Genomic DNA, 12,161 nt, shown 5'->3' with positions numbered 1-12,161 from the left:
GCACATTAACCAAAAGAGCATTTTGCAACAGTTGGAATGCAAACAAGTATGGGAAGATAGTCACTTTCGAAGAAGTCAAATATTAAAACTAATTTACCAAACAGCAAAGGAATAACCTCTGATTCAACCACTAAAATTAAAAACTAAGGAGATAGGCAAAAATGTAAAAGTCAGCCATTCTTTCCACACATTATCTTACAGACTTTTTAATTTCTAATATGGTAAACACAAAAATAAACTAAAGATCATGATCTTTTCTTTAATTTTTAATAATGTAAGGGATTTTGAAACTAAAGCGTCAATTGAAACCACTGTTAAGTCACTATTCTTTCATGAAAACGTAGAGAAAAAGAAAATTCACACTAATGTAAATTAATTACACCATTATTTCCCAAAGTGTAGAACTTGACATCACATAGAATATGAATTTTCCCCCCTCCAATATTTCTACTTCAGTATCAAACTATGATTTTAAAAATATTTCATTATGGGGCCTCCCTGGTGGCGCAAGGGGTTAAGCACCGCGCTGTGAAGCAATCCGCAGCCACTGCAGCACGAGTTCCATCTCTGCCTGGCCAGGGAGAAAACCCACATGGCGAGGCAGACCTCTCCTGTCTCGCCCGCTGCTCCCCTCAGCAGTGTATTTCAGTCAATCTGCCTGTTCTGTTCCCTGCTCTGTCTCTGGTGGATCCTCTCACCCCCTACATCTCTGACCTGTGCCCCAGCTCTTGTATGCATAAATAAATAAATCTTAAAAAAAAAAAAAAATTTTCATATGTCACCTAATTTAAAGGGAAGTACTTCATACAAATAAAAGGTAAAAATTAAGGATAATTTGAAAGCTTAAGGTTTAGGAAACTGAATAAATACTGACTTAACACATATCATTTTTCAAGAACATTTTCAACCAATGAAAAGATAGGTTCAGCCAACACTTGATCAATCTAAATTCTTGTTTGAGTGAACACAATCTTAAATGGCCATAATCATAATTCTTTTTTTGGAAAGACTCCTGTCTCTAAAGAAAACCTGAAGTTTGTCTACAAGTCACCATGTACCATTTAAATTTCCTAACTTAATAAAGAAAATGCTAAGTCTTCATATAATACTGACATAAAACATCTAAATCCACTAAAGAAAATACAAATCTAGAGAAGTAATATACAAGTTCTGAAAAGTAACAAGACTCACTCTTTTTATTATTAAATATACCTAAAATACTTCCTAAGAATAAATTATATTTTATACCTGGGAATACATCTTTTATGTCACTAGAAAAGCTTCCATAAAAGAATGAGTATTTGTAGTCAGTTAAACTTTCATGGGAAAAATTAAACAGAAGCTGTTAGTATGCAAAAATACAAAGTAACATTGCAACATATTTAGATTGGAACAAAAATCAATTATATGAAAAAGTTATAAAATTAAAAAGAAAAAACATCATTGTCAATAAAGCATTCAGTTGCTTAAATACTAAGATACTGAAGTGTACATCATCCATCTTTTCCTAATAGATATAAATAATTTTAAACTAAAAAGGAAAATAAGACATGTTCCCATTGATAAAACAATAGCATGCAAACTTTTCAACATAACAGAACGTCCATAAGACTTAATATTTTTAATTCAGGCAATTAAAAACAGCAATTTCCAAAACATTGTCACTCACTGCTAGAGATGGGGGAGGGAAAAATATTCTTAGTAACAAAAGATAATCATACAATTTATGGTGACTCCCTCCCACCTCCCCCAATTTGAACAGATGCAGCCCAAAATATCTATACCCATGAATATTGGAGAAATGTTCCTCACTTTTATGATTGCTAAAACGAACTTTACAGTATATATCAATAGGGAATAGCAAATAAAGATGAGAAACAACACACCTATTAAAATGGTCAAAATTCTAAATATGAATAAGACAAAATACTATCAAGGACGTGAAAGAAACAGGAATTCTCATTCATTGCTAGTAGGAATGCAAAAAGGTATATGTTCTTTAGAAGACAGTGCAATAATTTCTTACAAAATTAAACATGTTCTTACCATGAGATGCAGCTATCTTGCTCCTTGGTATTTACCCAAAGGAGTTGAGAACTTATGTCCACACAAAAACCCGTACACATCGATGTTTACAGCACCTTTATTAATTGCCAAAACTTGGAAGCAACCAAGATGTCCTTCCGTAAGTGAATGGATAAACAAACTGCAGATGTCCAAACAATGGAACATTGCTCAGCACTAAAAAGAAATGAACTATCACATGAAAAGATATACAGGAAACAAATATGTATTACTAAGAAGCCAATATGAAAAGGCTACATAATATGAGACTCCAGCTATAAGACATTCTGGAAAAGGAAAAACAAAAGGAGACAGTTAATCAGTGATTGCCAGGTAGGATAGGAAGGTGGGAGGGGTGAAGAGGCAGAACACAGGATTTTTAGGGCAGTGAAACTATTCTGTACACTGTAATGGTAAGTACATCAAAAACATTTGTCAAAACCACATAATATGCAACACCAAGAGTGAATCCTAATGTAAACTGTAGAAACCTAATGGTGATAAGAAAATATGAATGCAGGTTCATCAATTTGAACAAACCTGCTATTACTCTGTGGTACGGAATTTTGATAGTGGGGAAGTCTGCAATGTAAGTGGTAGAAAAAAGTATATGGGTTATCTCTGTCCCCTTTGTTAAATTTGCTGTGAATCTGAAACTAAATTTAGTCTTAAAAGAATCTTTTAAAATGTTGCTTTATGAATAATGAATTGTTTTTGTCACTGATGTAAGTCATGAAATAATAAATATTTGTTACTTGTTAAATTCTGAAATCAAAAATAGAGGGACAAATAGAAGTAGGCCGACTCATTCTTAGCTCACTATTCATTAACCTAGACAAGTACCTAGTAAACTATCAATACACTGACTCATAATTATATTTTCAAGGTCTATTTCCAGTAACTTAGTAAACAGAATGTTCTGATGCCACTATTAAATTCTACTGACAATGCAGCAAAATTAACTTGTTTTTTAATCATAGGGTGGCTTTATAAGTGAAGGTAAATGCCATTACACATAATTCACAATGCATCAAGAGAAGAAAATGAGTATTTTAAACATTAATTTTTGAAAGTAATTTCTTTTTAGCTGAGAGTATTTCTTTTAATCTATATACCTGAGGGAAAATTTCAAGATCATCATTTTCAATTGCCATGGCAAATTTTCTGTGAAGTGGTGCTTTTAAAAACTGAAAGTGATTAAGAATATTTATTCCTCAAATTGAGCTGTTTTATCCCAAACTTAAAGGAAAACAGCAATGTTATCAGCTGCAACACACAGTATTTTTAATAGTATTTTACCAAAGTTGATATAATTCTGGTGACTGGTTTGTTTTCTTTATATGTAATCTCTTATTCAGTATATTTCCTTAACAAAGTCAAAATAACTATCATAAACTGTTCAGATGAATGTTTAAAAGATAAAACAAAAAAAATAAACTGCACAAGTAATTCCATGAACATAAGAAAGCAGTGAAAGAAACAAAGTATATGCGGTCCAAAATACAAGGAATTAAATATATATACAATAAGGCATATATTTATGTTTGAGATACGAACCTTTAAAAAAAAAGTATTTTAACGATCTACCAAAGGCTTTGAAATTTTGACAAATTACGTATTTTTCCTAAATTGCTAACTCAAAAGAAAAATTCAGTATATAATAGTGTTTTAAAACATTTAAGTGGTAACTACATACAATTTAAGTAATTATTTAAAATTTACAATTTTAAGAGAAACTACTACAATGATGTCAATTATTTAAAAATAAGGGTTTAGAAAAACCAGTAATGTGCCAAATGAAGACATTATCTTGTGAAAAATATGGCAGACTTATGACCCAAAGAGCCAGGGGTTTAAACGTGGTGTACAATATAGTGGAAGATGTGGTAAGACAAAGAAGCAATCTTACCCTTACACGTTCAATTATTTGAAGTTGTAAAAAGTCTTTGAAAATTTGTGACTTATTAACAGTTTAAGTCTAAAAAAATACATGTTACCAGCAGAGCATGATTACAACCCAAATTCCTACTCCTTACTATTTAATAGGTAGCTAATAGTTACATATGGACATTGACAGTAACATTTATCTAGTTTGATTTGGTATAAAAGTCTAACATCAAGTGATACTAAAAACCTTCATGCCCTTTATATGAAGTTACAGAAGTTATAAATACAAATTGGGCTAACGAAAATTTTTAAAAATATAATCACCTTATAAGAGGACTCTAAATTTACAATAAGTAATGTGTCCTGACAGAATCTGTTATTAATTGCAACAATTTTTTAATTAAATAGAATTCTTTTTTGATAAATTACATCAGACATTTCAAAAAAAGATACTATTTGTCAATATGATTCTCTTGTTCTCTAACCATTCAAAATAAGCAGTAAATGTTACCTAAAACTAAGATATTATGCATTCTGAACCAAGTAAGATTAGATAAACTTACCATTTCAAATGAAAAGACATGAGGAATACCTATATCCATGGAATAACAAGCCAAACATCAATTTAAAAAGTTCTACAACAGTGCTAAGACTACTCAATGATAAATATTCCTGGCATTCCGTAACAGAGGATCTTTCTGGCAACACAGACCTTATTAAACCGTTTCTTCATAGATACTCTGTATCTAAAACACTCAAAAATCCTCAAAGACAAGACCCTGGCTCTGATCCACCTCTTTCCTCTATGATACTAAGCACTGTTTTGAACATAGGCAAAAGTGAACAAACTTTTCTTATTAACTAGAAACCCAGGAGCCTTCCTGTGAGTCGAATATTCAAGGAATATTCAAGTGGGAATTGCATATTGAAAAGTTAGATGGACTAAAAACAAACCACAAAGAATTGTTATTCATTAACCTTAAATTTATTATGTTACTTTCATTTGAAGTCTACAAAAATGCATCAGTGTAGTACTGTACTTCAAAAACCGATGTTTAACTCCTGAGACATTAGTATTAGATAAACACTAAGATAAATCAGATAAATACAAGAGACAGTAGATCAAAAGAACACTGAAAACCATGCGACTGAGCTGCATTAATATTTGGGGTGAAAAAAACAAGATCTCAAATAACCAGTGAAATCTCTCAGCTTACATCTAAGTACTTACATGTCATATGTTAGATTACTGACCTCAGTAGTGGACAACAAAGTCAGAAAATAAACAAAGTTACTTGATAAGAATTTAAAAATAATTACATTAACAATGATACAGGATCATCCAAAAAAAAACAAAAAACAATGATACAGGATCATAGCTGGAGTGAATAGTCAAGAAGGAATAAATTTTTCAGGATTACGAGCCTCTCTCTGAAACTCTAATGGAAGGTAAGAAAAGACACTAGAGTCATCTCACATGACATAAGTATAACACAGTGTCCTCTGATGAAATATGCAAAATAATTTAGTTAATTATGTCCATCTAGATTAATTCAGAAGAGAGTAAAATAGAAATCATAAAACAAAAAGAAAAACACTACTTATATGACATGGGTAGGTCACTTGGTTTACTTGACAGAGTTCACTTTATGTCTGCTGTATAAAAAGTAAATTTAAATAGTACTCATATTCACCTATCCCAGTTTAAATGAAACATTTTAAATCTTCCCTCAATATTATTAGATATTAGAACTATTAGTGAGATGTGATGAAAACTTTCCATAGCTAATTAAATTTGACACATTATCTTCAACTCAAGAACTCCATCCTCAATATCCTAGTGTCATTTCCAAAAGTAAAAGTAAACATTTATCTGTCAACTTCCAATTATATGCCATCCCAAATATTCAATGAAGTTCTTGGTTCATTAGAAATTATTTTAGTGAATTAATAAAGGAAATCCAGGAATAACTAGTCACAGTACCATGTAACTGCTATTTTCCATTCGTATTTTGACCATCATGTACAAAGTGTTGGGCCTAGAATGCCATTACACAAGCAACATGTAATAACCAGCAGATCACACCTAAACTGACACAACATCATACTATAAACTAATCTCTAGTTATTTACATAGGATAATGAAAAAGCCATAAGAATCCCTTGTGAAATACATCCTGTCTGAATGCTTCAAGTATTGAACTTTACAAAAAAAATCTTCTGTATCAACATAATCAAATCACTTGTTAGAGCTTAATAATGTGTAGAAAGAGAGATTGTGGCAGTTATGTGGAGACCACAAAATGGAAACTTCCCTCAAAAAAAAAAATCACAAGCTATTTTAGAAAACATACTTGTACCTAACTAATTGGTAAGTAACAGTAAGCAGCATTTTTATCTGCAGCACCTATTAATGAAATTTTATTACTGACAAGAGTTTCTATTTTGAGTTTTATACAAAGCACTTCAATTTATATAAGTAAATCGATGGGGTATATAGGAGAAATAATGCCCATTCAAGTAGCTGGAAAACAGATGTCAGTGGCTGATAAATAAATAAAAGGTCAAATTTGGCAAATAGATCAAGAGTAGGTAACATCTGAAAGAATGTTTTGTCTCTACTGACTAAAACAAAAAAAGAATTGAAAATCCAAGATAATTAGCTGTGGGGCAGTAATGCTGTATCACTTCTTCCCATAACTTATTTTTATTTAAAACTATGACTACAAATGAACCTTCTGGATACTAATTTGGATTCTTCAGGAACCTTGATTCTACTGTATGAGGAGCTCTGTTCAGTGAGCCTGCTAAAAACACTGTAAAAGAACATATAAATTAATAAACTTGCATTTTATTTCAAAAACTCTTTTTGACTTTGATTAACAGTCACTTTTTATAGATCCCCCCCCCCCTCAGATTAGCCCTAGATCAGGAGTTGGCAAATTTTTTTGGTTAAAGGGCTAGACAGTAAATATCTCAGGCTTTCCAGGCCATATAATATGGAAGTAGTCTCATGGGATTATTTTGCAACTCATCAACTCTGCCACTTTTTGGCAAAGAAATCATAAACAAGATACAAATGTGTTTATGTTCTAATGAAACTATTGCAAAACATTCAAATGTGGTCTGTGTCTGGCCTACCTAGTTTGTCGACCCAGCCCAGACCAAGTATTTTTTTTTATAAAGCCTGTCACACAAAAACTCCACAGAGCATACTACTGGCATAGAATGTTATATTTATACTGGTAAAAGTATGAATTTTGTAATCCATTTGAAATGACTGAGTCCTCCATTCACTCAAACTCCCCAGGTCCCATAAAAATATCAACTGTCACTATTCTTATTTTGACATGTCTCTTCAATGTATGACCACTGGTTTTTCTCAACCATTGCAAGCTGAAGAGCTCTTATAAAATGCAGACCTCATGGGTCCAGCCAAGACCCACAGTATCAAAATATCTGGTGCATTTTTCTTTTTTAAACTCCCAACGATGAGTGGCAAGAGTTGAACACTATCAAATTTAACCAACCCACACACCCCCAAAAAGTGATTAGTAGACAACACATCAGATTCTACTGGGATCATAAAATGAATGAATTTCTAGGTTGGAAAACTAAGAACCCACATTTTAAACAAGTTCCCTAATTATTCAAAAAACATTACCTTGGAAGAAGGATCATACCCTTTGAGCCTCTGCCTACATCTCCTGGATGCTTTCGGTCTTGCTATTTAAAAATCCTGGGGAACTACAATGGAACAGCTCTGATGAAGGAACATAATCGGGTCAAACCAAAACCTTACTATGTAATCTACTTTCATTTTCAAGGTTACTATGAACACATATTCCAATGATCCAGGCTAGTTCCACCTACATAAGTGGGAATAAAAAATCTTCAATATCAAGTCATATACTTATTTTCAAACAAATGTGAACTATAAGTCTTTTTAACTAAAAAAAAAGCACAAAGATTTCTCAATTTTTAAAACAAAGTACCATTCAATCTAAACTGCCAACTTTAAATAACATTGTTATGACTACATAATACAAACACTAAAGCTAGATTGACATTTAAGTTATATTAGCATTTTCTCAAGAAAGTAAAATTTACTTTAGGAAACTGCAATTGAAATTATTTTAAATGAAACCTCTAACCCAATGTTTATCCACAAATAAATCCACACTGCAGTACTTAAGTGTTTAAGCTACTGAATGCACAGTAAGTAGACAAACAATACGAAAACAATTAGAGGACAATCATAACAGACAGTCTTGTAAATTCTTATTGTTTCCAGAATAAACTCTTCTGCTATGAAAGGCGTGATGCTGTAAGTAGAAAATTTCACCCTGGTAAATACTATTTGAAAAAAGGTTTAAATACACTTTACCCTATAATAAAGATAAATCTTAATATAATTGGAAAATTACAGTATGAAATAAAAATGAGAACTTCTCATCGATTAAGTGCTGTCATAGCCTTAAAACTCTTAAGACCTGACCATACATAATGTTTTCCCTCATCTTTTGCTACATTAAAAAAGTTTATTCAAGACAAAATATGGAAGTCCGTACTTAATACTTTAAAGGCCATACTATTAATTACACTGACCATTACTAAGAGGAATATTAAAAAGGAATGAGAGATGGCATCTTATAATAAGCCAAGATTTACTTTACTCTTATTGTTTGGGCAAGCTTAACACTTACCATTTGATTCCTCCCTTTAAACTGAACAATAATAAGAAAAAAAAGAAAATATGTAAGAGGGCCTAATTTCAAAGATTCTAAAATGAGACAAACATTAAAAATGTTCAATATTTTTTTCAAAGACAGTTTTCAAAGTAAGTGAATAATTGATAACAATAATTGCCTCAATTTTTTTGTTAACACAAAATAGTCAAGACCTGTAAAAAGCTTCTGTTAATACGTCTTAGTTCGTGATTAGTTTATATTAAACAAACATTATGAAGGTAGGAACCAAAAAAATATGACACTAAAACAATGAAAAGGTTGTAACTATTCATAATTTTTACTATCAAAAGACTCTGAAAATAGGGCCTCCCTGGTGGCGCAGCAGTCGAGCGCTGGGTTGCGAAGCTGCCCGCAGCCTCGGCAATGCCGGTTCGATCCCCGGCTGCTCCTGGTCACTGGAGGAGGGTCCCGCATGGCGCGCAGACCTCTCCTGCCGCCCGCTGCTCCCCTCAGCAGTGTGCTTCGGTCCTTCTGCCTGCTCTGCTCCCCGCTCTGGCTCTGGTGAATTCTCTCACCCTCCCGCGCTTCTGACTGTACCCAGTGCTTGTATAAATAAATAAATAAATCTTTTTTTAAAAAAAAAGACTCTGAAAATAAAGGCTCTATTTCCCCCTAAAAATTGAATTCCATTGTTACAATTTTTTCTTTTTTTTTGGTGGGACCCTCGCCAGTGGCCAGGGAACGAACCAGCGTTGCAGAGGCTACGGGCAGCCTAGCAGCCCAGTGCTCAACCGCTGAGCCACCAGGGGAGGCCCTACAAACTATTTTTTTAAATAAACTATGTTAAGTGTGATTGGTGTGCCTCAGAATTTTATTAGAGTAATTTTGTAGCCTAGCTAACCTAAGTACAAATTAAAAAAAAAAAAAAATCACAAATATTCCAGCAAACATTTTCTGTAAAGGCCCAAGAGTTAAGTATCTTAGGTTTTGTGGTTAACAGTCTCCATCTATTATTGTCTTTTCTTATTCATCAGCCCAATGAAAATACAAACACCGTTAGAGCTCTATATAGATGCTAAGAAAACGGGAGGTGGTCCTGGGCTATCTTTGCAAACCTCTGTTCTAGCCAAATTAACCTTATACTTTAAATACAAAGCTCAAATTTTAAGTAACTAACATGAAAACAAATTATCTTAATGTTAAAATCGTCTAATCATTATTTAAGAGCATAGTACTGATTGATTTTTGGAGTGCCAATAAATCCACTATGTGTATTTTATAAATCCACTTATTCTCGAAGTTCACTGGGATATCTGAATATTTTAGCGACCATTAAAATGAATTATAACCATAGAAATGTTTTTAAATTAAAACAAAAATTTGCAGTATTTTTATTTTAAATAGATTTTAAATAAAAGGTAAAAATTAAACTGTCCATCAACGATAGGGTTCTAAATACCAGTTGAGCCATGTGAAAAACACTGGTAAGTATTTAAAAAATTGTGTAATGATTTAAAGAATAGGGTCTACAAATGAGTTTAAGGTACAGCCAGTAGCAGAAAGCATTTTACTTAATGATTTCCTTTGAATTTCCTAAATGTTTACACATGACACTATTACAAATAGCTACACATTTGCTCAAAGAATGTAAAATTTATGCCAGTAAAACAAGCTAAGTCCACTGATTTTATTATAACCAAGAAATTTTTACTAAAGGAAATGTTCAGACAGAAAAAAGGACTAGGAAAATTTTCCAAATCCTCAGAGAAAATTAAGTGTCCTTAAGAAATTTATCGCGTTTGCTTTAAACACTAATCATCTGTTTTCAAAATATGAAATTCTTTTTTAATTCCATTCTTTTCTAACATCACAAAATATCCTCACATTGATAAATGCAACAGATTTATGTAAAGAACAAACGTAAAAACAAAGATACATAATTGTTTATGTAACAACAAAAATATTGTTACTAAGTGTAACAACCAGAACCCTAAGGCCATACTTTAAAAATATTTCACCAAGTAAGATCTGTATGTGAGAAAAAAGAACTGCAAAATGCACAAATTGCTCAGAAAAATTTACGTAAAAAAAACCTCTTCAACTTATTTGATGCAGTAAACTAAACCTATTAAGACATAAATAATAAAAATAAACAATTTAAATACCTTGTAATGTTCATTCAAAAGCTACTGAATGCCACAATAAAAATGTCCTATTGCTATACCAAATCAGGATTTATTTTACTGTGTATCCTTTAAATAAAAACATTTCAAATTTCTGTAGGGACAGAGGTCAGAAAAAAATGGCACCACTGCTTTTTTACTTCAGAAGTATTATTTTAGCCTAAGAAACTTTTTAAAGAATTGTGGCTTTTCAACAGTTAGAGGGAAAAAATACCAGTAATTATCTTTCAGAATAATAGGTTATTAAACTTTAATAATCTAAGGCATTTAATATAAGGTAAATGAGAACTTGCTGAATCATAAACAAGTCACTGTGAATGTGCATACTTCAGCATATTTAAAATATTGTTGTGCCCCACTATTCACCTCACCAATACAAAAACCTAAGTCAGATCAACTATTTGGAACTAATGCCAGTTCATGAGAATTCTGGGATAAAATATGTTGCGGAAATGTTAAACATCATTTCAAGCACACATTCAGCAAAATCCATGAGGTGAGACACTGTATACAAAAGAATGCATTTTTAAAAAATAAAAAAATTAAAAAGTGAAAGAAAACCAACGGATTAAAAATTCTATATTGGGCATCCCTGGTGTCCTACAAATTAAGTCTCATCGCTACCACATCGATGGCCTGGGTTTGATCCACAGTACTGCTGCTCCCTTAGGAGTATATTTCAGTAAATCCACCCGTGCTGCACCCCATTATCTCAGGTGAATCCTCTAAACCACCCCCACACTTCTGGCCTACACCCCAATTCTTCTATGCCAAAAAATAAAATTAAAACAAAAATGTTTTTTAAATTCTGGATTTAAAATCAAAGAAAAGGGCCTCCTTGGTGGTACAAGGGGTTAAGATGAAACTATGAAGCTGCCCACAGCCACTACAGCAAGAGTTCCATTCCTGGCCAGGGAGGTGACCCACCTGGCCCAGCAGAACTCTCCTGTCTCACCTGCTGCTCCCCTCTGTGGATCTGCCTGTTCTGCTCCCCAGTCTGTCTCTGGTGAATCCTCTCACCACCACCCCACATCTCTAGCCTGCACCCCAGCTCTTGTATGCAGAAGTAAATCTTTAAAAATAAATAAAATCAAAGACAGTCCAAGACAACAATTATAAAAATAATTTTTAAAACACCTTTAATAAGACCTGAGCGAGGGCCTCCCCAGTGGTGCAGCGGTTGAGCACTGGGTTGCGAAACTGCCCGCAGCCTCTGCAGCGCCGGTTCGATCCCTGGTTGCTCCCTGGCCACCACAGGAGGGTCCCGCATGGTGCGCAGACCTTTCCTGCTGCCCGTTGCTCCCCTCAGCAGTGTACTTCGGTCTTCTGCCTGCTC

General features: G+C 33.1%; 1 protein-coding gene across 1 annotated transcript in view; it reads right to left on the bottom strand.

Annotated features, from left to right (window-relative positions):
* The window catches only part of PSPC1 (paraspeckle component 1), a 73,306-nt gene that overhangs the window by 18,302 nt on the left and 42,843 nt on the right, over window positions 1–12,161 (bottom strand). The gene's annotated exons all lie outside the window — the stretch shown is intronic.

This window comes from Talpa occidentalis, unplaced genomic scaffold (assembly GCF_014898055.3).
Source record: "Talpa occidentalis isolate TD23 unplaced genomic scaffold, MPIMG_talOcc4v2.1 talOcc4.5, whole genome shotgun sequence".
Classification (NCBI taxonomy): Eukaryota; Metazoa; Chordata; class Mammalia; order Eulipotyphla; family Talpidae; genus Talpa; species Talpa occidentalis.
Note: the sequence above shows the minus strand (reverse complement) of the source record. Positions and strands in the feature narration are given on the sequence as shown.